This window comes from Chrysochloris asiatica, unplaced genomic scaffold (genome assembly GCF_000296735.1).
Source record: "Chrysochloris asiatica unplaced genomic scaffold, ChrAsi1.0 scaffold00035, whole genome shotgun sequence".
Classification (NCBI taxonomy): Eukaryota; Metazoa; Chordata; class Mammalia; order Afrosoricida; family Chrysochloridae; genus Chrysochloris; species Chrysochloris asiatica.
In genome coordinates, this window is record NW_006408553.1 from 8088667 (window position 1) to 8112320 (window position 23654).

The following is a 23654-nucleotide window of genomic DNA, read 5'->3' on the forward strand; positions in this document are numbered from 1 at the left end:
GAGAATACTGAAAGTGCCATGTGCTGCCAAAAGAACCAACAGATCAGTGTTGGAAGAAGTGCAGCCAGAGTGCTCCTTGGAGGCCAGGATGGCCAAACTTTGTCTCTCATACTTCAGACATGTTGTCAGGAGGGACCAGTCGCTTCATTGGAGCTGTTGGTGGGCTTGAACCACTGACCTTGTGGTTCACTGTTCAGTGCTTATTTCATGGAGCCACTGAGCTCCCCTAAGGTGTTGCTGCTGTTAAGTGTTGTGGAGTTGGTTCCAACTCATGGCAACCCTGTATAGGGCTTACAAGTAGCGACTGGTGAGTTTGAACCACCAACCTTGTAGGTCAAAGCAATCTTGTGGTCCTGTGATTATCCTACAGTGCCATACTAGCACTCATTTCCTAAGGTTGTTGTTATTAAGTGCCTTTGGGTTGGTTCCAACCCATAGTGACTCTGCATAGGGTTTCTGAGGAGCAACTGGTGAGCTTGAATGGCCGACCTTGTGGTTCAAACTGACTTTGCGGTTCAAACGGACTTTGCAGTCTAGCTCATTAACCCATAATGCCACACCAGGACTCCTCTTCCCTAGGCAGGTGGTTCAGTTATATGCAGGAGTGTTTCATAAGAAAGTTATGGTGATCTACTTAAAAGAACACTGTTACGGAAAATCCTATGGAGCACAATTCTACTCTGAAATGCCTGGGGTCACCATGAGTAGGAGTTGACAAGAGGGCAACTGGTTAGTATGTTAGTCAGCCCAGAACTGAATAATAAATACATAGTTTTTGTTGTTAAATTCTGTTAAGTCTGTTCTGACCCATAGTGACCCTGTATAGGATTTTCAAGGAGCACCTGGTGAGCTTGAACCACTGACCTTGTTGTTCAAACAGACTTTGCAGTCTAGTGTATTAGCCCGCAGTGCCACACCAGGACCCAAATACATAGTTATACTGGTGTAATGCTATTTGTTGGCTTTCAGATATTAGTATTATCAAAGCATTGACAATATGAATGTGATTGCTGGGTAGAGTGAGCAACTTTGTCAAATCCAAGTCAAAGTTAATTGACTAAAGGTGACGGGTTGATGAGAGATGGGGAGTGGTGGGGCCAAATAGCCTTCTCTTACAAAGTGTCAAATCAAGAAATATGGTTGAAAGATGGAGAGGAAAAAAAAAAAGATGCTTATGCTATTTAAAGATACAAAGGAAAATTTTTTTTGTTTAATAAAATTACATAAATATTAAACATAGGAAGAAGACTATGATGAAGTAAGCTAATATCAGTTGTGTTGGTTACCCCTACGTTGGTTCTGATCCATGGAGACATTATGTATAACAGAATGGAACAGTTTGGTTTTATGTCATCTTCATGATCTCTGATATATTTGAGCCTGTTTCATCAATCTATCTTATCTAGAGTTTCCCTCATTTTCATTGCACCTCACTTTAATGAACATGCTGGCCTTTTCTGGGGGTTCATCTTTCCTGGTGACGTGTCCAAAGTAAAAAGCATTGAGTTACGTTTCCTCTAAGGCTGATTTGTTCATTCTTCTGGCAGTCCACAGTATATTTGATATTCTTCACTAAGATCACAGTTCAAATGCATCTTTTCTTTGGTCTTCTTTTTTTATTGTCCAGCTTTGGCATGTTTATGAGGTGACTGAAAAGACAAGGACTTGGGACAGATACACCTTAGTCATTAAAATGACATCTTTCTTTTTATCATATTGGTAGTTAATAGACATATTTATGGTTGATATATGAAGACACCATGGTATAAGCATATTCTCGAGCTTTGTAAGGTAACTACCCAAAGAAAAACCTAGAAACTTCAAAAGAGTTTGCCTCCAGGAAGTAGAACCATGAGAGGTATGGGATGGAAAGTGACAGTGTTGCTTTTCATCATATGCTTTTTTTTGTTCTTTTTATTTTTTATTGTGAATTATGTGATAGTTTACATGGGAGAACATTAGCTTTACATTCATCCTATTGTATATCATTTCATTGCAATGATTACAATCCCCTCCATGCATTATCAACCAACCACAGGGTATACCCTACAAGCCTGCTCCCCAGCTCATCAGCACACAGCTCCTCTCCCTCTCTAGGTCTAGAGTTCCCAGCCACTCCATCTCTCCACGTCATCAACTCTGCCTCCATCTCTGGCATCACTGCTTCTCTGGGTAGGGTCTCCCACTCTGCTCTTTTCCCTTGATGGTCATCATATGTTTTTGAACACTATTTGCTTTGTTACTCATGAGCACACACACAATTTGATAAGAAAAAAACCTTACTCTGTGTTGTAATCGGTAATAACCTCAAACTCAACAATACCACAGTCAACTAGACAGTATTCTGACTATCTTGTTATAGTGTCAGCTTCCCACCAGGGTTCCCAAACTCAAAGAACCTTCTCCCTTTTTGAGAAGGTGACAATCTTTTCTCTATAGGAGTCCCCTTTTTGTTTTAGGCAACCAGCTCTTCACCCATTCCCAGAATGACTAACTGAACCTTACCTCATACCTCACATTCTCCATAACTTTTTTCCAGACTCCGGCAGGATACCCCAATTGCCACCACTTGGGGACATGGGGAAAGAAGAGCTTTCCTTTATGACTATCTCCATCACCACCCATTTCTGCAGAGCTGCCTGTCAAGCAGCCTTACACTTTCCTCGCTGTGACTGGGTGGGTGATGACCAATAGGGCACTTACAAAGATCAGACTCATACTCCTCAGTCTTGTCAACCTAAACCATGATTTTAAGGAGTCTGAGAGATATACTGGGTGTGTTGGGAAGAGCATGTAACCTAGAGTAAGAGGATCTGTGTTCTAATTTATTTTTGGTGTTCACTTAACCTACTCTGTTTCCTTATCTGTAAAATGTAAACACTGATATCTGTCCAGCCACCTCCTTATGAAGATGGAAAAAGAGCATTCATGTGGAACTGTTTTACAAACAACCCAAAAGTTGTTACAATTTAATATTATCCACACCATGTAACGTGAGTGTTGTATTTATCATCTCTTATTCTTATGACAATTCTGAGGCCTACAGCAATTAAATGATAATGCATTCCTTCAAAAAAAAATTCATGGAGACGAGATGGAGGTAGAGATGATGACATGGGGAGATGGAGTGGCTAGGGACTCTGGGCTCAGGGAGGGAGAGGGGCTGCGTGGTGATGGTTGGAGGGTAGGCTTGCTGGGTATACTTTTTGGCTGTTTGATGATGCATGCAGGGAATTGTAATCATTGCAATGAAATGAAATAAGATAGGATGAATGTAAAACTAATGTTCTTCTGTGTAAACTATCACATAATTCACAACAAAAACTTTCAAAAAAAATTCATGGAGACATTCTAGGTGTTCACATATATTATCTCATTTAATTTATGATAACCCACTTACATCCAGTGCTGTGTGGAGTCATATTGGAATGTTGTTGTTGTTGTTGTTAAGTGCCGTCGAGTCGGTTCCGACCCATAGCGACCCTGTACAGGGTTTCCGAGGGTGTAAATCCTTACGGAAGTAGAAAGCCTCATCTTTCTCCCGCGGAGCAGCTGGTAGTTTCGAACCGCTGACCTTAAGGTTCGCAGCCCAATTCGTAACCACTACGCTACCAGAATATAAGGGGAAAAACCAGTAGTAATTATCCTGCCTTTACTTAACATTTTGGTATTTTGGTCATTGTCGAGCATTTGTATTAAATTTGATTTCTAGAAATATTCTGGTAGTTTCGAACCGCTGACCTTAAGGTTCGCAGCCCAATTCGTAACCACTACGCTACCAGAATATAAGGGGAAAAACCAGTAGTAATTATCCTGCCTTTACTTAACATTTTGGTATTTTGGTCATTGTCGAGCATTTGTATTAAATTTGATTTCTAGAAATATTGAATTGAAGTATCATTTATCTTGATTACTGAGTTTTTGGCATCCTTTTAAATTTTGTGCCTGAGTAAGTACCTCCACTTACCCTAGTGCCAGTCCTGCTTCCCGAGCCTATAAGATAGGTATGATTCTAACCATGTTACAGAAAAAGAGATTTCAGTTTGGAGAAATTGGCTGACTTCCCCAAGGTCATAAAATGAATAACTAGTAGAACAATAATTTAGATCCAGCTCTGTGTAACTTTGAAATCCATGCTCTTAGCATGGCATCATTCACTCTTTTAATTAAAGGAAACATTTTAATGAAAAATTCTGTTAAGATCTAGAAAATACCATTTACTACTACCACTTTAGCGTTTGTGCATTCTCCTAATGTGTTTGTTTGATTTTGAAGTAAATGCTCCTGTAATTTAGAGACTTTCATATTCTTTGTAAGACATAAAGTTTGATTAATAACAATGATCTATTTATATATATATATCATTTAATACTCTTCCCCAACACTACAATTAAAAATGCATAGATTCTTCTGTGGTGTTGGAGAAGTATATTAAAAGTACTATGGGAGATGCACCACGGCTTCACTAGCGACGGCACCACTAGCCGGATTTGAGCCGCCATAATCCCAAGGAGCTCTGGTAGCATAGTGTTTACTAATCGGGCTGCGAACCTTAAAGTCAGTGGTTCGAAATTACCAGCCACTCCGCGGGAGAAAGATGAGGCTTTCTACTCCCGTAAAGATTTGCACCCTCGGAAACCCTGTACAGGGTCGCTATGGGTCGGAACGGACTCGATGGCACTTAACAACAACAACAATCCCTCCCCCAGGAGATCCTTGCAGCTGGCCTGTGTGGGCTCCCCAGGAACCATGTGTTACCGAAAGGCCGTGATCAAAAATGCCCACATGTCAGAGGAGTGCGCTACGCAGCCGCTGGAGAAATAAAACATCAAGAAGGACATCAGGGCCCATATCAAGGAGTTTGACAAGAAGTACAACCCCACCTGGCATTGCATAGTGGGGAGAAACTTCGGTAGTTCTGTGACACATGAAACTAAACACTTCATCTGCTTCTACCTGGGCCAAGTGGCCATTCTTCTGTTCAAATCTGGTTAAAGTGTGGGCGGTGCCCGCACACCCAGTGATCCATCCAAAACCACAGACTGCAGCCTCAATTCTAAATACCAGAGACTGAAACCTTCAGCCTTGCTAAGGGAACACCTCCATCTTTGACCCTTCATTGTATTGTCTTGTACAGTGCCTTCTCTGTACTAGTCAGTTGTGGTTATTAAACAATTAGCAAAACAGCTTACATTTGTATTTATTTTCTATTCCATACTTTTTCCCTGCCTCATTTTTTCTTTCCTCACAATTCATTCCTTTCAAAACAAATAATAAATCTGTGGGAGAGAGGGGAAAAATAGTACTATGGACTGCCAGAAGAACAAACAAACCTGTCTTGGAAGAAGTACAGTGAGAATGTTCCTTAGAAACCATGATGGAGATACTTAGTCTTTCTTACTTTGGACATATTATCAGGAGGGACTAGTCCCTGAAGAATGGCATCATGCTTGGCAAAATGGAGGGTCAACGAAAAAGAGGAAGACCCTCAACGAGATGGATTGTTACAGAGCAAGACACGGTGAGCTCACACATGACAGCAATTGTGAGGATGACCTAGGACCAGGTAGTGTTTTGTTCTGTTGTACATAGGGTGGCTATGAATTGAAACCAACTAGACGGCACATATTAACAATATATATCATTTACAGTGTGTATTCACAACCATGATCTGTTTGCTCCTCACAAGCCCAAGAAAAGGATGGAGTGGGTTTATTTTCTTAAATGAGGACACTGAGGCTTACAGAGGAGTTCTGGTGTGGCACTCAACCACAGGCTCAATGTTTCAAACTTATCAGCTGATCCTAGGAAACCCTATACAGGGTTTCTATGTGTTGGAACCAACTCTACATCACTTCACAACACCAGCAATGACGTAGATCTTCATATCATTTTTTTTTTTTTTTTTTTTGGAATGTTAATAATGGTTGGAGTGTTCATAGCTCTAGTGTGGGAGATGTAAGAAAAAATGCTTCATATATTAAACAATGAGATGATACTACGGGGGTCTTAACATCAGAGGAGTGCAGTGGTGATGGTGGCTGGAAATCCTATCAACCTGGTTCATAGATAATCAAGCCAATAAACAAACAGCTGGTATGAAGCTCCAGACCACCAGAGTGAAGAATATGCTCAGTGAACCAATGAGTTGTTACCTCATGGACACCAATCACAGCCTCATGAAGACCAGCAAGTGACAGAGCCTTTGGGTATAGATTTCCTGGAATCAAGCAATATAACTTATTGCAACTCTCTCTTAACTAATATCTTGGTCTCCAGTCTTGCACTTCTCAAATTCATTTTCCACATCATAGCCAAAATTATCTTTCTATGCATCAGGGACATCTATCTTCCCTTAGGATAGAATCCAAACCAGAATGGTTGTTTACAAACATTTCCAGTCCCATTTCTCACAACCCTCACCTTTATATGCTATGGCTCAATAACTCTTAACTATTTTCAAGCCTCCAAATTACCTTGCCCGTCTGTCACATCTGGAGTATGCACAAGTTATATATTTTTACCAATACTCTCTAGACTCATTCTGCTTGAATGATGTCTCTTCTTTATTCAGTTAATAGTTTAGATTTTATATTTTCTGGGAAGCTTTCCTTGTCCCCTACAATGGGCCCTTTCATGTGCTTCTACTTACCCTGCTTTGCCCTGTTGTAGCACTTGGACTAAAGAATTATGTGTTCATCATGAACACCTCCACTAAATTGTAAGCTCCATGAACCTCTGGCCTTCTCCTCTCTAAGCAACTTTATCTACTGTCCTCCTCTGGGATATTCTATCTCATTCACTCGCATGCTGTATTCTTGCCCTATACTTTTTTCATAGTGGAAATGCCATAGAAAGTCTTTGGTGAATGAAATATTTGTTACACAATTTATTGCACATCACTGTCCATTCATGTAAAACTTAATGGATTTTGTTGAAATGCAGATTCCTGGGTACCACCCTTAGCGATTCAGATAGATCCGAAATAGGGTCCATGAATAGAGATTCTCCAGATGATTGGTATGAATGCTGAAATTTGAGAAAATTGTATATTGATTTCCTGAGAACATTGAAAACTCTTCTAGGTTCAGTGATGATGAAAAAGTTTTCTTTCCAGTTTTGTGTTGCCACAGATGGCAGTCAAAAGTTCTGCCTAACAAATACTGTACAACTTAATTTACACAGAATATCTACAACAGGCAAATGTGTGAAGATCAAAGAGGTGGGCTGCAGGGATGGGGAAAGGAAGACAAGAGGCTTAGAGGATACCGAGTTTCTGTTAAAGGGTGTTGAAAAAATTCGGGAACCGTTAATGGTGATGATTGAACAACATGATGGACGTAATTAAAGCACATGTGAAGAATGTAAACACGATCAATGTTTTGTTGCTTGTAGATTTACCACACACACAGACCCAGATACAGACACACACACACACACACACACAAACAAATTCTGTCCAAGACTTTCTCCAATTATGGAATCTCCCTCAGGAATAGGTTAGTGAGCTCTGGTGGCATCTCTAGGACACCTTCTCAATGTTATCTAATCCTCCCCACTGGAAACCTTGTCCTCCTCTTGGTTCTTTAGCCTGGTCCTGGTGAGGCAGCTGCCATCCAGGATGATTGTGGGGAACGGTCTTTATTCTTTCAGAGACAGAGTGGTCTTCCTGGGTGGAAACCAACCTGTCTCCCAACATCGTTGGCTCTTTCCTTCTTCAGGTTTTTTTCTTCATGTGTGTGTGTGTGTGCCAAGCACTTTGTAAACATGATAATGAAGGGTCTAATTTGCTGTGCTAACAGATAAAACAAGGGAGCTGAGAGGGTTGGGGAGCAGCAGGGTTTCCTGGGAAAGCAAATGTCAGCTGTTGCTGATAATGTTCCTTCGCTTCCTCCTTCCTCTGCTACCCCTACTCAGCTTGAACTAATTAGGCTGCTAGCACTCCATAATGAAGGCTAATAAACGCCTAATGGATAGTCTTGAACAAACAAGCCCTAAAAGTTATAGAAAACCTGGGTTTTCCCATTCCCAGGTCCCTTGGGAATTAGACCTGTGCTGGGAGCCGGGACAGGTGGAATGCCTCAGAAGCACCTCAGGCACCTGAGGCCTGAGCCAGAGAGATGGGGACCCATCGCTTTCTTTACCTAGTCTGCTAAAGATTTGCCATTATGCCCAATGCTCCCGGATTGGCCAGACCTTTGTAAAGAGAGGTGGAAAAACAGCTGTCTCTGCTGCCACCAGTGAGACAACCCCCCTACTCCCACACCACCTGATACCAGGAGCTGGAAGAGGGCAATGTCAACCTCCCCCGAGGTGCTGTGCTCTCAGAACAATCTTGTTTCAAAGACACAACAGATGGATTGCATTTTCCTAACTTTTAGCCGGTTCCAATGTGCAAACAGTTAAGATCATAATGTTAACATTTTCTCGATGTTTTATGTGCATATAAAATATTCTTGAAGAATGTGCTTTTGAATGCAAAGTTTGATCCAATTACAATTTTATAGAGTTTATAAAAACATAAAAAGTATGTTTTCTGGGTGTCTGAGACCCTGTTGGCCTTTACAGTAAACTTGGAAACTTGCAGGGAGACATAATTGCCACCATGTCAGAGAGAGCCCTATGGAGCTTAAAATTATGAGCACATTATGTAAATATGGAAACATCCCATAGTCTCTTGGGGTGAATGAGATACTGATGAATGGAATTAAAAACAATCCTGTGGTCTTGGATCAGATTGGAAATGGTTGTTGTTTTCTGTCTTTGAAGAGCCATAAAAAAAGAAAAGAATCCCTAAACTTAACTTCTGTGGTTTGAAAGACATAAGGTGGTTCCATGCAAAATCAGGCAGTCTCTCCATTAGTGGGGCAGAAGAAACAGCTCCAGAACAAAAACACAGATTAGAAGACCCCTTTACAATGTGCATTGTAAATGAAGCAGAATGTAAAAGATGCCTGAACTTTAGACATGAAGATTCAGGGCACATTTTCTGGAATGGAGGCTGCGAGGCTTCTAGGCTTATTCAACAAATAATTGACACCGTGCTCACAAAAAGAAAAGGTTGGGTTTGCGGATCTCTCTTCTATCTTTAAAATGTTATGGTTAATGTCCAATCGACCTCAAACTCATTACAAGTTGTTGGAACACATGAGACAACCATCAGCAGCATGTCTGGAGGGTGGTGTTCATTAAATCAAAGGATGTCCGGAACTGAGTCCCCAGTCAAAGGAATTGGGGTTTTTTTGGAAAATGCCATTGTATTACAAGCCTGTGTGTCAGTAGATTTGCTTGCTATATTCTCAGTTTCCACTTATAAGTAGTTTAGAACATTGGCAGCTCATTCCCATTGAGATGTCGATTAGGACTAGTTCTGGATACCATAGTGAGAGTGTGCAGAGGATTATAAAGAACAGTTTTGTTAAGGCAATGAGAACTGGATTTCTCTCCAGGGACTGGTCCAGCTCAGGCAACTTCCCTGTGGCATTCAGGTGCCTTATGAAGGTTAGAGTTTTCCCACATCTGGGGCAGGTCACGTGGCTCTGGAGAAACCCAAAGTTGTCTACCACCAATTGCACTGACCTGAGCATCTATCATTGATTTGAAGAAGTCTCAGCTCTCAGACCTGCAGGAAACATAAAGATCTTATTTTACATATAAGAGAAATGTGTTAGACTCAGAGAGCAGTCATACAGGCTCTCTCACACCAGGACTCCTGCCCTTTTGATATAATCCTGCTGACATCTTCTGTATCCATATGTGGAGACTATGGAGACCAGTGTGACTAGAGTCAAATGTATGTGGGAGTGAACGGTAGGAGGTAAAATCAAATAGAAGATCAGAACCCTAGAAGTGCCCGAAACATGCCCAGCATAAATCCCTCTTCACAGCTTTTATATTAGCTGTTCTTTCGGTCTAGAATATTCTTCAGTTATCTGTAGGACATGTTCCCTCACTCCCTCAGGTCTTCTCCTTCCTCACTTCCCACAAGTATTATTGATTATGTGGGATATTTCAGGTCATTGGCAATAATTTTGGCTTTTATCCTCAATGAGAATTTTGAACAAAAAGGAAACATGATTGATTTATGTTTTATAGACTCACTCTGGTTGCTTTGTAGAAATTAGGATGAGAGACGTAAGGGTAAAAGGAAAGAGAATTGTGACTTTTGCAATAGACCAGGGGAAAGATGCTTAGAGTTGGAAGTGATACAAATGTAGGAATATATTTCTGAATATATTTTGAAGTAGAGCTGCAGTTTGGGCATTTAAGTTTGAGAGATCTATTAGACATCCAGATGGGATACATTGATTAAGAGTTGGATTTATAGGAATTAAGGTTAGAGGTCTACATTGGAGATACATTTTTTTTTGGAGCCATAGCAATTAAATATTTAGTATGCTACCAGATGAGATCACCTTAGGAGTGAATTAAACTGAAGGAAAAGAGGTCTGAGGTCCTGCATCACTTAGAGGTTGGAAAGATGAGGAGGAGCCAGCCAAGGAAACTGAGATGAATGGCCAGTGAAATAGAAAGAAATCAAGATACAGTAGTGTCTTAGAAGCCAATAAAGAATTCAAACAGAAAGGAGTGGTCAACTGTATCAAAGTTGGCTGGCTGATCAAAGAGGATGAGGCCTTAGGACTGTGAAAGTCCCTGGGGACTTTGGCAAGAGAGGTTTTGGTGGCGCTCTGAAGATAAAAGCATGATTGATGACTACCCTATGCAGAACTCTGGGTCAGGTAGATAAGAGCTGGGATGAAATTCACCTTCTCCCTACTACAGGGAGAGATCCTGAGTGGTCTAGTCAATCATAGAAATTTCACTCTACCTGCCAATGGCAGCTTTAGTGACCATGTGACAAATATCTGGGCAATAAGACCAAAGAAGGAGTTGGTTACAGAGATACAGAGAAAAATATGTCTTCATGCTTAGAAAGAACAGTCTGGAAGAGATATGCTCCTCCTTTTTCTCTTGGTTTCTGAACATGATATGACACCTGGACAAGCTGAATGCAGCCCTGAAGAGGGCTCCTTTTCCTTCTGAGCACAGGAACGTCTACAATGCTCTCTCCTCTCACCTTTCAGCCTACTCTGAGGAAGAAGGCTAGAAACTTGAATGACTTAGGCCTGACTACCTTGTCTTGTGGCCCCTCCTGTAGTGCTGTAAGATCAGCACTGGACTTCAAACCATGAGGTCAGCGGTTCAAACACACCAGCTGCTCCTTGGAAACCCTATGCAGGGTCACTATGAGTCGAAACCAACTCAACAGCACTTAACAACAACAACATCATGGCGCCTAGGTTTTGGGCATTAGTGCATGGCAACATTCTCACCAAAATGGCAACTTCCCTTTTGTTTCTGTCTTCTAATCACAAAACTCAGTCACCAACCTAGCTGATGTTCTGTTTCTATAGACTTTTGCTTTCTGCCCCTAATAACTGCTTTGCAGTTTAAAAGGTGGACTCTAAAGTTCAGCGGTTCAAATCCATCAGCTGCTCTTCAGAAACCCTATACAGGGCTGCTAAGAATCAGAAGTGACTAGACAGCACTTAACAACAACAACAAAAGCTGGAAAAAACTCTTCAAGGTTCAAACCATTGAGACCCTTCAGCTTCCAGGTGGTCCCCAGAGACTCATTTTGAGGATCAAGGGTTCACCCAGTGGGCCACAAACACAACACATTGATAGAGCTATACTATGTAGTCTCCATTTTGGTAAGACCTCTCCATCTTCCAGGCAGACTCCCTGGGGGCTCTTTAGAGCAAAGTACTTCACAGGAAACTAGAAAAGAAGTTCTTGGAAACATACAGAGAGGCCAACTACGTGGGGGTGAGCAAGAGGTAAAAGATTTTTATTCCAAAGGGAGGAAATGTAGTGGAGGATGCTTTCATTTAGCCTGTGATGACAAGATAAGAAATTAATCGGTTTAAGCTGCATTGAGGAACACTGAGATAACAGTGTGTGATAAACCTCCCAACCAGATGGTGCTCCAGACAACATGGGAGGATCCCTGGGCTCCATCCAGCCCAGCCTCCTGCCGAGTTTCAATGCTTTCAGGTCATTAGTAAGGGTTTCTCTATGGAGTGGGTGGGAGATGGACATGCAACCTGGGAAGAAACACATGCAAGGAGAAAGGTCTGTTCCAGGCTGGGGAAGTACCAGAGTTAACAAGGACTGACCTTGTATAGGGAATTTGCTAATTTCAATGTTCCATCAAGAATCCAGGATTTCCCAAGTGAATTTCCAATGAAATTCCAATTTACTAAAGTCAGTGGGATTTTTCCACCTGTCTTGAGAACTATGGAGAAAGTGAGGAAAGGGGAAATAGGGTAAAGGTCTTCCCTCTGAAGCTTCTCTCTGAACATGTCTACCCTCCAACTCAGCCGTCTTATGAGTGACACCTAGTGAAATTGTGGATCTGTTCTCTAGAAGGGAGGATGGTGAGTCTATGTTTACTTGTTAGGAAACAAATCTTGACCTCTTGTGGCTTCCACCCTTCTGAATCACTACTTATACTCAGATTGGGTCATTTTGGCTGAAGCCCAGTCACATCTTTTTTTCACATCTCTGAAAACAAAAAAAACATGAAAGAAAGAAAAGTCAAACAATATAGTAAGTGGATTTATATAATGCCGTTAGCAGCAGCCAGCATCTTTAGAAACAGTCACATCAAGTATCTTTATGGCGACATGCAGACCGTGTCCAAGTCGGAGCAACTTGTTAGGATTCTCTCCTAGAAAAGGTTCTATGAAAAGAAAGTTCCCTACTCCTGCTACTCTTTCTCAACCTCTTGACCAGTTTAAGTATCACCCCTTTCCCAACCTGGGCCTTCCTTCTTCATCCGCCACCCTTTATCCTACTATATCACCCTTCTATCTTTGTGGAGGGCCTGGTGTGGCGCTGTAGGTTAATACGCTGGACTGCAAAATTAGTTTGAACAGTAAGGTCGGTGGTTCAAGCTCACCAGCTGCTCCTTGGAAACCCTATACAGGGTCGCTATGGGCAGGAACGGACTCACTGGGACTCAACAACAACAACAACAACAATCTGTGGGGAGAAGTCAGTGAGAACAGCAGCAGAATAGTCCTCCTTTCCTCTCTCACTCCATCCTGTAACTCTTATAGACCCCAGTCCTAAAGCCCCCATGCCAAGCTTTGGAAAACAGGGTAATTTGAACCTGCATCGGTGGATAGCTTTGCCTGTTTACAGATAAAAGACAAGCTGCAAGAAATAGGATTGGATTTGTTATTTGTAAGTCAAACCAGCTGTGATCTCCTGTCTATGACTGCTTCCTTTGCAAATGCCAAATGTCACTGTGGTTGGAGCCACTTTTCTTCCCAGAGAGTTGTTTCCCCTTATGCAGCCAGCTTTCTTCTGTGCCTCTGCCCCACCAACTGCTTTCCTGCAAGGTGTCAGTTGGTTGGGTCAGCCTGTGCACTGCCCCTTGAGGAGAATGTCCCAGCCCAGGAGTCCCAGTGGTCCCAACTATGCTACTGGGGCAAAGGTGGGCCACGAGACTGGAAGATGGGCTCTTTCCCCAAATCTTTCCAACCTCTCCATCTTTTAGAAGTCAACTTGAAGTTCATCTTCATGAAGTGAAGTCAAGAAACACTTTGGAAAGAAAAATACAAAGCACTTGACTTAATTTGCTCATGGAATCCTTGGGTGGTACAAACTATTAATGTGATTGGCTACTAACCAAAAGGTTAGAGGTTCAAGTCTGCCCAGAAGAAAGGCTTCATGATCTACTTCCGAAAAATTAGCTTTGAAAACCCTATGGAGCACAGCTCTACTCTGACACACATGGGGTTGCCATGAGTCAAAGTTCACTCAATGCAAATAGGACTAGTTGGAAGTGAGCATTAGAGGGACTCTGTGTGTAACTTGGGACAAGTGCATACTTGTAATATAGAAACATCCCCATAAAAATAAACTCTTGCATTGAAGTTAATCATTATCCACCATTTCCCCCCAATTCAGGCTGGAAGTTTCTTGGGAACTATTACAGGAAGATTCATATGAAATTCTCATTCAACAAGTATTTATTAAAGGTCTTCTATGTACTCAGCACTGTCCTTAATCCACTCACAATCTATTTAGAGGATGATAGAAGAAAAGCATACATAGCCAGATAAGATTTGTTTTATTCTGTTCTCTATTTAGTGACAGAATGTGGTGCTGTAGGATAAGCACTGGATAGCAAGGTCTGCGGTTCAAACTCACTAGCTACTCCTTGGAAACCCTATACAGGGTTGCTATGAGTCAGAACCAACTTGACATCACTTGACAGCAACAACAATATTGAGTGAGGAGCTCTGGTGTTGCACTGCTGGATGAGCACTGAACCACAAGGTTGGTTTGAACTGCAAGGTCAGCAGTTCAAATCTATCAGCGGTTCTTCAGAAACCCTACCCAGGGTTTCTATGTGTCAGAACTGACTCAACAACACTTAACAACAACAACAACAAATATTTAGCAAAGCTCCAATAAAGGCTTATAGGCAGACAGTATTATAGGAGTTCACTGCAGGGAGTCACAATAGGCAGGGAGCGACCAGGGAAGGATTGTGGAGGAAGCAGAGCTTGAGCTGAAGTTTAAAACAGGAAATTTATGTTGATAATAAAAAGATGGAGAAAACATAGGCGGTGGGTACAGCCAGTGGTGTGTTGGTAACCAAGTTTAACAACTATTAACATCTCCCCTCCAAGCCTCTTAATTATACCAATGTTCAATTTCCATGGTGTTGATACTCCCACCATGGTTAATTTTGTGGTCAGTTATGAGGTATCAACTTGAAGTCACTGAACCAGGAATCAGGAAGAGATGCATAGGATTTCACCATTATGTAGCATATTTACCATACATATAGAATAGAAGTAAATCACACAAGAACAGAGATATGAAAATAATGCCATAAAATAAATAAGAAGTAGCGAGTTTTAGCCACTTTAGACTTTGCTTGTAGTTGTTGTTAAGTCCTGTCGAGTTGGTTCTGACCCATAGTGACCCTGTATAGGGTTTCAGAGGATCTTCTGGTGAATTTGAACTGCCGACCTTTGCAGTCCAGTGTATTAACCCACAGTGTCACACTAGGACTCGTTGCTTGTAATATCATTGATTTAATTGTAAGTTTATAAAATTTAATTTTTAATATGGTTCACAAAATTTCTGACCATTTAATGATCAGCTCTCTCAAACCATTATGAGCTGACTCCAACACACTACCAGTATAGCATAAATAAAAGCAAGGAGTGGGGATGTATATGGAGTATTTGGTGGATGCTGTACTCAATGAGAAGACTGGCAACACTGATGATGACTAGCTTTGATGCCTCTGGTCATGTTCAATTTTCTTCTCAGCTGGATCTAATCCTAGAAGTTTAAGTTGCTAGGAGACCTCCAAAGCTGCTTCCAAAACTCCATGGAAGTCTTATAAACAGAGTGATATTTTTTGTTCCTTGAGGTCCCATGAAAGACAGTTTTTGAAACATTGATAAATGTTACCCTCTAAAATAAGGCAAAAGTCACTTTCTTAGACCATGAGGTCTCCCCAGGGCACAGGTCTAAATTTGTTTGTTTTGTTTTCTTCCATGGTTTACAGTGGTGGAAATTGTAGGAACCCAGAGAAAGGACTACCAAGCTCCACAGGAGACTCCTTTTTGGAGGACAGTTGAGTGAGAGGAGAGAAAGGTCCCAGAGGAGAGGCTGCATTTATACTTCTCTAGGAAGAACAGTCTTAAATACATGCCCTGTGGTATGTTGAGATGGTTTTCTGGATATCACTATGTGAATGTTAACTGCAGAAATACGAATACAGATAACACTCTACAAGAAAAGAAAATGAATCTGTATAGACATCAATCCATAAATTGTTTTCACATTTCAACTCACGACCAAGTCTAACGTATTGCCCTGGGATAGAATGGGATGTTGACTGAAATAATTGGACTGAATGACAAGATTGCATTCTATATCCCACTCCTAGATCCTTCTTTTGGAATTCTGAATGCCTCTGATCTCAAGTCCTCTGAAGACTGTAAGAATTTACTTAATAGACACTGTTCATGTTCTCTCTTTTAGCATAGTTAATAAAGGGCTTTGTTTTCCTTGCTATCTTTCTACCAGTTGTAATGGTATGAGAAGAATCAGCATTGGGGAAGAGATCCAAAGACAGAGCAAAATCTAAGATTTTGGTTTCAGACCTTCTGCAATTCTCTTGCTTCTAGGATTTCAATCCTAAATTTCCACTGAGTCCTGGTGTGGTGCTGTGGGTTAATGCACCAGATAGCAAAGTTGTTTGAACTGCAAGGTCAGCAGTTCAAGCTCACCAGTTGCTCTTCGGAAACCCTGCGTAGGGTTGCTATGGGTCGGACCCGACTTGATGGCACTTAACAACAACAGCAACAACAACAAACATCCCTAAAGGAGTGCAAGATTGGAGGTTCAAGCTCACCAGCTACTCCTCAAAAACCCTATACAGGGTCCCTGTGGGTTGGAACCGACTTGATGGCACTTCACAACAACAACAAATCATCCCTAAGGAGTCCTTGTGTGATGCTGTAGAATAAGTGCTTGACTGTTAGCCACAAGGTTGGCAGTTCAATCCCATCAGCTGCTCCTTGGAAACCCTACACAGAGTCGCTATGAGTTGGAACCAACTCAGCGGCACTTAACAACAATGGCATCATCCCTAAAAGGAGGCCACGTGGTGCAGTTGGTAAGTGTTGGGCTGCTAACCACAGGTGAGAGGTTCAAACTCACCAGCTGCTCTCCAGGAGTAAGATGTGACAATCTGTTTTCATAAAGATGTATAGCCTTGGAAACCCTATGGAGTAATTCTGCTTTGTCCTGTTGGGTCACTGTGGACTTATTACATGTTGAGAAAATAATCTGAGAAGCTGGATTATATGAAGAAGAATGTGGCTGTGGCAATAGGATTGGAGGAAGGTTCATTAACAACCTGCAATATGCAGATGATACAAACTTGTTTGCTAGAAGCAAAGAGGAGTTAAAATACTTACTGATGAAGTTCAGTCTAAATTATACCTCAGTGCAACAAAAATCCTCACAACTGTACCAATAAATAACATCATGATAAACAGAAAAAAGATTGAAGTCATCAAAAACTTCACTTTGCTTGGATCCACAATAAACATTCATGGAAGCAGCAGTCAAGAAATTAAAAGACGTATTTCTTTTGGTGTATTGATTTAGGAATAATGTGTACCTTACCCAAGCCATGGTATTTTCAATTGCCTTATATGCATGTGAAAGTTGATCAGTGAATGAGGAAGACTGTAGAAGAATCAATGCATTTGAACTATGGAGTTGGTGAAGAATATTGAAAAGTGCCATGGACTCCCAGAAGAACAAACAAATCTGTATTGGACAAAGTACAGCTAGAATATTAGAAGCAAGGATGGTGAGACTTTGTCTCTCATACTTAGAACATATTGTCAGGAGAGATCAGTCCTTGAAGAAGGACATCACGGTTGGCAAAGTGGAGGGTCATCAATAAAGAGGAATATCCCCAATGAGACGGATTGCCACAGTGGCAGCAACAGTGGATTCAAACATAACAATTGTTAGGATGGCTCAGACCAGGTAGGGTTTCATTTGTTGTACATAGGATTTCTATGAGTTGTAACCAACTGGATGGTATCTAACAACAAAAACAACAATCAAGAAAAGGGTTCATCAATCACTCTTCTCTCCACAAGTACCATAACCACTGTCACAGAGTCAATTACAACTCACAGCAACCCTATACTACTACACAGTAATGGAGCATTGTTAGCTATCCTAACAGAATATGAAAACATGACGAATAGCAGCAGAACGCTGTCAGACATAATGCGGGAAGATGATCCCCTCAAGTTGGAAGACACTCAAAATATGACTGGGCAAGCACTGACTCTTCAAAGTAGAGATGACCATGATGACGTGAACGGAGTGAAGCTTTTGAGACCTTCATTGGCTGATGGGGCACAACTTAAAATGAGGAGAGAGAGGTGCAAAGATTATTACTAATTGGAACATGTAATAAATGAATTTAGGATCATTGGAAATTGTCAAAAATGAAATGGAATGCATAAAGATTGATACCTTAGGCATTAGTGAGCTGAAATGGACTGCTACTGACCAGTTTGAATCTAACAATCATATGATTTACTATACCTAGAATTATAAATTGAGGAGAAATGGTGTCAAAAAGAACATTTCAGGATCTCTCTTGAAGCACAATGCTGTGATAGGATAATATCCATATGTCTATAAGGAAGACCAATTAATAACACTATCACTTATAGTTATGCACCAACTACTAAAGCAAGTGATGATGAAACTGAAGAATTCTAATAATTTCTTCAAGGATCCTTGGGGATGTAGTGGATTATGAGCTGAGCTGCTTACTGCAAGGTCAGTAGTTTGAATCTCCTAGTTGTTCCATGGGAGAAAGAGGAGGCTTTCTGCTCCTGTAAAGATTTATAACCTTGGATACCATATACAGGCTGGCTATGAGTTGGAACCAACTTGGTGGAACACAACCACCACCACCAAATTGATCAAACATGCAATCAAGATGAACTGATAATTACTGGGAAGTGGGATGTGAAAGTTGTAAACAAAGAGGAAGGATCAGTAGTTGGAAAATATGGACTTGGTGATAGAAATGATGCTGGAGATCTCCTGATAGAATTTTGCAGCATTAAAGGCAACTATACACATGAACATCTCGAGATGGAATATACAGGAATCAGACTGATTATATATGTGTGAAGGGACGGTGGAAAGCCCAATATCATCAGCCAAAACAAGATGAGGGGCAGACTGTGAAACAGATCATCAATTGCTCATATGCAAGTTCAAGCTGAAGCTGAAGAAAATGAAAACCTGTCCAGAAGAGCCAAAATGTGGCAAACATATTCCACCTGAATATAGAGACCATCTCAAGAACAGATTTGATGCACTAGTCACCAATGACTCAAGACCAGATGAGTGTGGTATGCCATCAAGAACATCATACAGGAAGAAAGCAAAAGGTCATTAAAAAGACATAAAGGAAAAAAGACCAAAATGGATGTCAGAAGAGACTCTAAAACTGGCTCTTGAGTATAGAGACACTAAAGCTAATGGAAGAAACTGAGGAGGTTAAAGAGTTGAACAGAAAATTTCAAAGGATAGCTTGAGAAGACAGTTAAGTGTTACAAAGAAATGTGCAAAGATCTAGAGTTAGAAAACTAAAATAGAAAAACATGCTCAGCATTTCTTGAGCTGAAAGAACTGAAGAAAAAATTCAAGCCTCAACTCGCAATATTGAAAGATTCTGGTAGCATAGTGGTTGTGAGTCAGGCTGATAACCTCAAGGTCAGCAGTTCTAAACTACCAGCCATTCCACAGGAGAAAGATGAAACTTTCTATTCCCGTAAAGATTTACAACCTTGGAAACCCTATGCAGGATCGCTATGAGTTGGATACAACTCTGTGGCACACCACCACCAAAACCACCATGGCAAAATATTGAATGATGCAGAAAGCATCAAAAAATCAAATGAAGATGGAAGGAGTACACAGAGTAACTGAAACAAAATGAAATGGCCACTGTTCAACCATTTCAAGAGGTAGCATATGATAAAGAGCTAATGGCAATGAAGGAAAGAGTCCAACCTGCACTGAAGGATTTTGGGAAACACAAGGCTCTGGGAATTGATGGAATCCAAATTGAAATCTATCAACAAACTAATACAGCACTGAAGGAGTTCACTCATATATGCCAAGAAATTTGGAAGATAGCTACCTGGCCAACTAATTGGAAAAGATCCATTGTTGTGCCAGTTCCAAAGAGAGGTAACCCAGTGGAATGTGGAAATCACCAAACAATATCATTAGTATTAAATGTAAGTAAAATTAATTTAAATGTAATTTAAAAACTGTTGCAACAGTACAGTGACAGAGAACTGCCAGAAAGTCAAGCTGAATTCAGAACTAAGGATATCATTGATGACATCAGATAGATTTGACTAAAGAGAATACAATAAAGATGTTTACTTTGCTTTACTGACTATGCAAAGGCTTTCATCTGTGTCATAATAAAATATGGCTCACATTATGAAGAATGGGTATTCCAGAACACTTAATTGTACTCATGAGTAACCTGTACCTAGACAAAGAGGCAGTTGTTAGAACAGAACAAGGGGATACTGAATGATTTAAAATCAGGAAGAGTGTGCATCAGAGTTGTATCCTTTCACCATACTTATTGAATCTGTATTCTGAGCACATAATACGAGAAGCTGGATTATACGAAGAAGAACGCGGCATCAGGATGTGCAAATGATGTATCCTTGATTGCTGAAAGCCAGGAGGATTTAAAATATTTACTGATGAAGTCCATAACCTTCAGTATGGGTTGCACCTTCATGTAAAGAAAACAAATATCCTCACAACTGGATCAATAAATAACATCATGATAAATGGAGAAAACATTGAAGTTGTCAAAGACTTTATTTTGCTTGGATGCACAATCAAATCTCATGGAAGTAGCAGTCAAGAAACCAAATGATGTATTGTGTTAAGCAAGTCTGCTAAACAAGATTTCTTTAAAAAGCAGAGATATCAGTTAGAAGACTAAGGTGTACCTGACCCAAACCACAGTATTTTCAATAGGCATATGCATAAGAAAGTTGCACAATGAATAAGACAGACCATAGAAAAATCGATTATGGTGTTGAAGAAGAATACTAAAAGTACTATGGACTGCCAGAAGAATGAACAAATCTATGTTAGAAGAAGTACAGTTAAAATGCTCTTTAGAAGCTAGAATAGCAAGACTGTCTCTTACACTTCAGACATGGTATCAGGAAGGATCAGTTTCTGGAGAAGGACATCATGGTTGGTAGGGTGGAAGGTCAGTGAAAAGGAGGAAGACCCCCAATGATATGGATTGACTCAGTGGCAGCATCTGTTGCCTTAAAATGTAACAGTAATTGTGAGGATGGGGCGGGGCTGAGCAGTGTTTCATTCTGTTGTGCATAATGTCTGTATGAGTCAGAACCACAATAGTGGTACCTAACAAAAAGAAATACACAGTACAACTGCTCCATAATCTTTTTGAGATTGTAAATCTTTATGGGAGCAAACACTCTACTCTTCTTCCTGTGGAGTGTCTGGTGGGTTTAAAAATGTTTAACTCACTGAGCCACAAGTGCTTCTACCACTGCTGTTGTTGTTGTGGTGGTGGTGGTGATGTGCCATGGATGACCCTGCATAGGGTTTCCAAGGCTGCAAATCTTTGTGAGAGCAAGAAGTCTCAGTTTCTCTCTCAGAACAGCTGGTAGTTTCGAACTGCCGACCTTGGGGTTAGAAGCCTGACTTATAACCACTAAGCTACTATAGTACAGCAGTTTTTCTGTTAGTTTTCCTGTCTTCATCATGACTTTGGATGTTTTCCTGTGACATAAAAGGACTCCCCACTGTCTGTTTCCTGAATCTACTTCCTGATCCCCTTCTCTTTTTATCTTTTGGTGTTTGCTGGGTGTTCTCGGCACCTACTAACTTAATTTTTTATTTTAAAACGGGTATTTTTTCACATAAAGAAGTTTTACCATTTGATATAGTAGTTATTAATTTTTTCCCTTGTGTTTTCTTTTGCCTTAATGCTTAGAAAATCCATCTCAAGCCTCAGGTTGGATAAGTATGTACCAACACATTCATTAATTTATGGCCTAACACTCTCCCATTTAACCCTTTATGCCATATGTACATATGAGAACGTATGATGTGAGGTAGGGCTTGAATGCTACTTTGCAAGTGGCTCACCAGTTCTCCCAGGATGACTTTAATGATTAACACATCCTCTTCCCATTGAGATGAAATATTGCATGATGGAGCTATGGTTCTTTCTCTATTCTAGATGTTTTCCTCCAGGTGGAGGTGCTCCACTGATGTAATATTTCTGATTTCTCTCCATTCCTTTCCTCCCTACTCTCCTGAAGATGTTGAGTGACATTTCTGCTTGATCAATGTGGAGAAAATAATCCAACATATATAAGTTCGTTTTGCCTTTCTTGTTGAAATAGAGTTTCTCACAGAGAATGGTCTTTCTGTTGTAAATATTTTTGGCTCATTAACCTAACATAGGAGTTTCTGAAAGACATTTCTTTTCAACATGAGTTCTGAAGAAAGTAAGGTGACAGGGGTGAGTTTTTATTACTGATCAATGGTTCGTTGGCAGATGCAGTTTAATTTGAGAACAAAATGCAATTGCTAACTGAACCCTGAGTCAGGCAGACAAACCCACCAGTGAATGGAAATACTAGACCAAGGTTGTCCTCCCAAAGTGTGTGGAAAGCCTGTTTATGGATGTAGGGGAGAATTCTGTTCTTTGTGGGAAGATAAAATGTTAAGTTGAGCATGTTGACTGTCTCCCAAATTTATCAACAGACATGACATTTATCTTCCCTAGAAGCAGAGTGACTAAAACGGTGGTTAAAGGAAGGAAAAGTATTATACAACGTACTATAGGTGGCAACATCGATGGATTCAAGTGTAGCAACCGTAGTGAGGTTGGCACAGGATCAGGCAGTGTTTTGTTCTGTTGTGCATAAGGTCGCTATGAGTCTGTATGGACTCGATGGCACCTAACAACAACAACAACATCAGTTAACAGTATTTCCCTCTATTCATTTTAGTTCTTTCTTTTTTTTTTTGTAAACACTCAGGCATATATAGTAATTTACACCACCAAAGGGCACATTCTGCAAGTCTGTCTCCTGGCTACTGGCTCTTAGTCCCTCTCTTCCCTTCAATCTAGAGTCCTCAGCTGCTTGCTACCTCTCTTCATGTCCCAGTCTCTTCCTCCATATCTGGTGTTGCTGCTTCTCTGGATAAGGTCTCTCATTCCACTTGAGCTCTTCTCCCTTGATTGTCTTAGGGTCCTTTATTTCTGAACTGTAAATTACCTAATCCCCCATTTTTGTTACAAAACGTCTACCTTTACAATTGTGACAGTCGCAATTAGTCATGATAACAATTACTCACTATTGAATCATAAGAATCTTATCTTCATCTCTCTTTTTTTTTTTTCTTCATCTCTTTTAACAAGACCCATCTTGACAAGATGAAAACTATTCAGTGGTGATTCTTTCTTCCCCCACACACTATTAAACTAAATTCACCCTTGAAACTTTGTAAGCCAGTCACTTCATGCCTTTATCGCCTCCTCATTTTAGGTAGCCAATGTCTAAGTTGCCCATCCCTATCTACTCTGTGTACTGAGGGGATAGCATTGATATTTAATGCGAAGACTCCTTCCCTCTCTGTTGGTATTTAGAGTTACTACCATAAGGAGCTCTGGTAGCATAGTGGTTATGAATCGGGCTGCAAACCATAAGGTCAGCAGTTCAAAACTACCAGCTGTTCTGCAGGAGAAAGATGAGGCTTTCTGCTCCCGTAAAGATTTACAGCCTCGGAAACCCTGTACAGGGTCGCTATGAGTTGGAACTGACTCCACGGCACATAACAACAACAACAACACCAGCATAAGTATAGGTCAAGTTTATTAAATTGTAGCCATATACCCTTATTTCCTTTCTCAAAAATTGTTTTATTTATTTATTTATATTTAATCTTCCACTAGTCGAATTCTGATTATCAAG

At 40.7% G+C, this 23654-nt stretch overlaps 1 pseudogene; it reads left to right on the forward strand.

Annotated features, from left to right (window-relative positions):
• The first annotated feature begins 4749 nt into the window (after positions 1-4749).
• Positions 4750-4995, forward strand: LOC102830176 (annotated as a pseudogene).
• Positions 4996-23654: the final 18659 nt, after the last annotated feature.